Consider the following 6691-nt stretch of genomic DNA (forward strand, 5'->3'; position numbering starts at 1 on the left):
TTTAGTGTATTACGAGCTCTCAGGGCAGGAGTATAGATTCAAATTGCTGTTATTTTAGTGTATTACGCGCTGCTCTCAGGGCAGGACTACTCAATAGATTCAAATCACTTTTATTTTAGTGTATTACGTGCTGCTCTCAGGGCAGGAGTACTCAATAGATTCAAATCACTTTTATTTTAGTGTATTACGCGCTGCTCTCAGGGCAGGAGTACTCAATAGATTCAAATCACTTTTAATTTAGTGTATTACATGCTGCTCTCAGGGCAGGAGTACTCAATAGATTCAAATCACTTTTATTTTAGTGTATTATGCGCTGCTCTCAGGGCAGGAGTACTCAATAGATTCAAATACCTTTTATTTTAGTGTATTACGCGCTGCTCTCAGGGCAGGAGTACTCAATAGATTAAAATCGCTGTTATTTTAGTGTATTACGCGCTGCTCTCAGGGCAGGAGTATAGATTCAAATTGCTGTTATTTTAGTGTATTACGCTCTGCTCTCAGGGCAGGAGTACTCAATAGATTCAAATTGCTGTTATTTTAGTGTATTACGAGCTCTCAGGGCAGGAGTATAGATTCAAATTGCTGTTATTTTAGTGTATTACACTCTGCTCTCAGGGCAGGAGTACTCAATAGATTCAAATCACAGTTATTTTTAGTGTATTACGCGCTGCTCTCAGGGCAGGAGTATAGATTCAAATTGCTGTTATTTTTAGTGTATTACGAGCTCTCAGGGCAGGAGTATAGATTCAAATTGCTGTTATTTTAGTGTATTACGCGCTGCTCTCAGGGCAGGAATACTCAATAGATTCAAATCGCTGTTATTTTAGTGTATTATGTGCTGCTCTCAGGGCAGGAGTACTCAATAGATTCAAATCGCTGTTATTTTAGTGTATTACGCGCTGCTCTTAGGGCAGGATTACTCAATAGATTCAAATCGCTGTTATTTTAGTGTATTACGCGCTGCTCTCAGGGCAGGAGTACTCAATAGATTCAAATCACAGTTATTTTTAGTGTATTACGCGCTGCTCTCAGGGCAGGAGTATAGATTCAAATTGCTGTTATTTTTAGTGTATTACGAGCTCTCAGGGCAGGAGTACTCAATAGATTCAAATCGCTGTTATTTTTAGTGTATTACGCGCTGCTCTCAGGGCAGGAGTACTCAATAGATTCAAATCGCTGTTATTTTTAGTGTATTACGCGCTGCTCTCAGGGCAGGAGTACTCAATAGATTCAAATCACTTTTATTTTAGTGTATTACGCGCTGCTCTCAGGGCAGGAGTACTCAATAGATTAAAATCGCTGTTATTTTAGTGTATTACGCGCTGCTCTCAGGGCAGGAGTATAGATTCGAATTGCTGTTATTTTAGTGTATTACGCGCTGCTCTCAGGGCAGGAATACTCAATAGATTCAAATCGCTGTTATTTTAGTGTATTATGTGCTGCTCTCAGGGCAGGAGTACTCAATAGATTCAAATCGCTGTTATTTTAGTGTATTACGCGCTGCTCTCAGGGCAGGATTACTCAATAGATTCAAATCGCTGTTATTTTAGTGTATTACGCGCTGCTCTCAGGGCAGGAGTACTCAATAGATTCAAATCGCTGTTATTTTAGTGTATTACGCGCTGCTCTCAGGGCAGGAGTACTCAATAGATTCAAATCACTTTTATTTTTAGTGTATTACGTGCTGCTCTCAGGGCAGGAGTACTCAATAGATTCAAATCACTTTTATTTTTAGTGTATTACGCGCTGCTCTCAGGGCAGGAGTACTCAATAGATTCAAATCGCTGTTATTTTAGTGTATTACGCGCTGCTCTCAGGGCAGGAGTACTCAATAGATTCAAATCACAGTTATTTTTAGTGTATTACGCGCTGCTCTCAGGGCAGGAGTATAGATTCAAATTGCTGTTATTTTTAGTGTATTACGAGCTCTCAGGGCAGGAGTATAGATTCAAATTGCTGTTATGTTAGTGTATTACGCGCTGCTCTCAGGGCAGGAGTATAGATTCAAATTGCTGTTATGTTAGTGTATTACGCGCTGCTCTCAGGGCAGGAGTACTCAATAGATTCAAATCGCTGTTATTTTTAGTGTATTACGCGCTGCTCTCAGGGCAGGAGTTTAGATTCAAATTGCTGTTATGTTAGTGTATTACGCGCTGCTCTCAGGGCAGGAGTATAGATTCAAATTGCTGTTATGTTAGTGTATTACGCGCTGCTCTCAGGGCAGGAGAACTCAATAGATTCAAATCGCTGTTATTTTTAGTGTATTACGCGCTGCTCTCAGGGCAGGAGTACTCAATAGATTCAAATCGCTGTTATTTTTAGTGTATTACGCGCTGCTCTCAGGGCAGGAGTACTCAATAGATTCAAATTGCTGTTATGTTAGTGTATTACGCGCTGCTCTCAGGGCAGTAGAACTCAATAGATTCAAATCGCTGTTATTTTTAGTGTATTACGCGCTGCTCTCAGGGCAGGTGTACTCAAATAGATTAATTCGCTTTTATTTTAGTGTATTACGCGCTGCTCTCAGGGCAGGAGAACTCAATAGATTCAAATCGCTGTTATTTTTAGTGTATTACGCGCTGCTCTCAGGGCAGGAGTACTCAATAGATTCAAATCACTTTTATTTTAGTGTATTACGCGCTGCTCTCAGGGCAGGAGTACTCAATAGATTCAAATCGCTGTTATTTTAGTGTATTACGCGCTGCTCTCAGGGCAGGAGTATAGATTCGAATTGCTGTTATTTTAGTGTATTACGCGCTGCTCTCAGGGCAGGAATACTCAATAGATTCAAATCGCTGTTATTTTAGTGTATTATGTGCTGCTCTCAGGGCAGGAGTACTCAATAGATTCAAATCGCTGTTATTTTAGTGTATTACGCGCTGCTCTCAGGGCAGGATTACTCAATAGATTCAAATCGCTGTTATTTTAGTGTATTACGCGCTGCTCTCAGGGCAGGAGTACTCAATAGATTCAAATCGCTGTTATTTTAGTGTATTACGCGCTGCTCTCAGGGCAGGAGTACTCAATAGATTCAAATCACTTTTATTTTTAGTGTATTACGTGCTGCTCTCAGGGCAGGAGTACTCAATAGATTCAAATCACTTTTATTTTTAGTGTATTACGCGCTGCTCTCAGGGCAGGAGTACTCAATAGATTCAAATCGCTGTTATTTTAGTGTATTACGCGCTGCTCTCAGGGCAGGAGTACTCAATAGATTCAAATCACAGTTATTTTTAGTGTATTACGCGCTGCTCTCAGGGCAGGAGTATAGATTCAAATTGCTGTTATTTTTAGTGTATTACGAGCTCTCAGGGCAGGAGTATAGATTCAAATTGCTGTTATGTTAGTGTATTACGCGCTGCTCTCAGGGCAGGAGTATAGATTCAAATTGCTGTTATGTTAGTGTATTACGCGCTGCTCTCAGGGCAGGAGTACTCAATAGATTCAAATCGCTGTTATTTTTAGTGTATTACGCGCTGCTCTCAGGGCAGGAGTTTAGATTCAAATTGCTGTTATGTTAGTGTATTACGCGCTGCTCTCAGGGCAGGAGTATAGATTCAAATTGCTGTTATGTTAGTGTATTACGCGCTGCTCTCAGGGCAGGAGAACTCAATAGATTCAAATCGCTGTTATTTTTAGTGTATTACGCGCTGCTCTCAGGGCAGGAGTACTCAATAGATTCAAATCGCTGTTATTTTTAGTGTATTACGCGCTGCTCTCAGGGCAGGAGTACTCAATAGATTCAAATTGCTGTTATGTTAGTGTATTACGCGCTGCTCTCAGGGCAGGAGTACTCAATAGATTCAAATTGCTGTTATGTTAGTGTATTACGCGCTGCTCTCAGGGCAGTAGAACTCAATAGATTCAAATCGCTGTTATTTTTAGTGTATTACGCGCTGCTCTCAGGGCAGGTGTACTCAAATAGATTAATTCGCTTTTATTTTAGTGTATTACGCGCTGCTCTCAGGGCAGGAGAACTCAATAGATTCAAATCGCTGTTATTTTTAGTGTATTACGCGCTGCTCTCAGGGCAGGAGAACTCAATAGATTCAAATCACTTTTATTTTAGTGTATTACGCGCTGCTCTCAGGGCAGGTGTACTCAAATAGATTAATTCGCTTTTATTTTTGTGTATTACGCGCTGCTCTCAGGGCAGGAGTACTCAATAGATTCAAATCACTTTTATTTTAGTGTATTACGCGCTGCTCTCAGGGCAGGAGTACTCAATAGATTCAAATTGCTGTTATTTTTAGTGTATTACGAGCTCTCAGGGCAGGAGAACTCAATAGATTCAAATTGCTGTTATTTTTAGTGTATTACGAGCTCTCAGGGCAGGAGAACTCAATAGATTCAAATTGCTGTTATGTTAGTGTATTACGCGCTGCTCTCAGGGCAGGACTACTCAATAGATTCAAATCGCTGTTATTTTTAGTGTATTACGCGCTGCTCTCATGGCAGGAGTACTCAATAGATTCAAATTGCTGTTATGTTATTGTATTACGCGCTGCTCTCAGGGCAGGAGTACTCAATAGATTCAAAACGCTGTTATTTTTAGTGTATTACGCGCTGCTCTCAGGGCAGGAGTACTCAATAAATTCAAATCGCTGTTATTTTTAGTGTATTACGCGCTGCTCTCAGGGCAGGAGTATAGATTCAAATTGCTGTTATGTTAGTGTATTACGCGCTGCTCTCAGGGCAGGAGTATAGATTCAAATTGCTGTTATGTTAGTGTATTACGCGCTGCTCTCAGGGCAGGAGAACTCACTACACTCAAAAAAAATTTTTTGTCTAAAAATAAGATTTATGTATTTGAATTGCATAACAAATTTCCATGCATTTGGATTACATAGTTTTAACATAAACCAATCAATAATCTGAATGTGATTCATATTTTTAAGTCATATCTAAATGAAACAGATAAGATTTATGTAATTGTATTAATAAACTGAATGTGATTTATATTTGTCAGTCGTATGTAAATGAAACAGGTAAGATTTATGTAATAGTACACAGAAAAACGCCCATGTTAAATCAACACTTCTCAGTGTTCATATGTGTGCACACTACAGAGGTAAAGCGGTGTTGAAGTTAATGAGATAATTGAGTGATGATTGAGCATTAATTATGAACACCTGCTGTTAACAAGCAGAATCACTGAAGGAAAGAGAAACACAAGAACTACAGCTGACTTCAGCCACAGCCTTAGATGAAATCAACTGAAGAGAAAAGAAGACATTAAATCTGTGAAGATCTCAGCAGAGGAGGATTAAACAACTCCACAAACAGCATTACCAGCTTCACTTATTACTAACCAGACTGACTTTATTTCATTTCCGTTTTAATTAAATCAATAGTTGTATTTTAAAGTCACCATGATGGTGGTTAGCGTTTGCTTTAGTTGGGCTCTTGACCATTGACTCTTTCATATAACATTTTCTCTGGCTGCTATAATTATGTGTTTATAAAACACATTTGCTGCAGCGAATAAGCCAAGAGAAAAAGAGATCAGGTGATGTTGGCTGTTTATTGATGAAGGTGTAATCATCATATTGTGGCCTGAATCACTTATCTTTTTCAGTGTCTAATGCTTTGATTATTTGGGTTATGTGATTTTGTTTTATTTATTATAGTAGCTGTGTGACCTGACAGCATTAGATCCAACAGTTAATCAAATAATATAAAGCATTTTAAAAACATTTAGTGCATTAAACTTTCTCTTCTACATTATTACTTTGACATGAAGAATCAGTGTATGACTCTCAACAATGGTGACAATCAATGAAATGCTTCATGCTGCAGTGCATGCTGGGTACCACCAATCAAAACTCACCCATATCTCCCAGCATGCATTGCGGCATTAATAAATTATGCATCAGGATTTTTTGTATCTTTTGTCACCATTGTTGAGATTCATATGCTGTTTCTTGATGTCTGTGTGAGTCTAAGTAATGCCATAGATGAAAGGTTTTTGTGCACTAACTATAAAAAAAAAAGTATATTGTTTGATAAACAACACTGTTAGATTTCATGCTGTAAAATCAAATGGCTTCTGTTTTGAATAAAACAATATTAAAAAGCATTAGACACTGAACAAGATCAGCGAATGAGGCAATTACATGATGAAGACTTTGTCATCATCATCATCAATAATCAGCCAACATCACCTGATCTCTTTTTCTCATGGCTTTTTTGCTGCAACAAACGTGTGTTATAAACACATAATTATAGCAGTCAGAAAATATGTTATATTAAAGAGTCAATGGTCAAGAGTCCAACTAAAGCAAACGCTAACCACCATCATGGTGACTTTAAAATACAACTATTGATTTCATTAAAACGGAAATGAAATAAAGTCAGTCTGGTTAGTAATAAGTGAAGCTGGTAATGCTGTTTGTGGAGTTGTTTAATCCTCCTCTGCTGAGATCTTCACAGATTTAATGTCTTCTTTTCTCTTCAGTTGATGTCAATCTAAGGCTGTGGCTGAAGTCAGTTGTAGTTCTTGTGTTTCTCTTTCCTTCAGTGATTCTGCTTGTTAACAGCAGGTGTTCATAATTAATGCTAAATCATCACTTAATTATCTCATTAACTTCAACACCGCTTTACCTCTGTAGTGTGCACACATATGAACACTGAGCAGTGTTAATTTAACATGGGCGTTTTTCTGTGTACTATTACATAAATCTTACCTGTT

The sequence above is a fragment of the Leuciscus leuciscus genome (genome assembly GCF_965113295.1).
Source record: "Leuciscus leuciscus genome assembly, chromosome: 15".
In the NCBI taxonomy this organism is placed as follows: domain Eukaryota; kingdom Metazoa; phylum Chordata; class Actinopteri; order Cypriniformes; family Leuciscidae; genus Leuciscus; species Leuciscus leuciscus.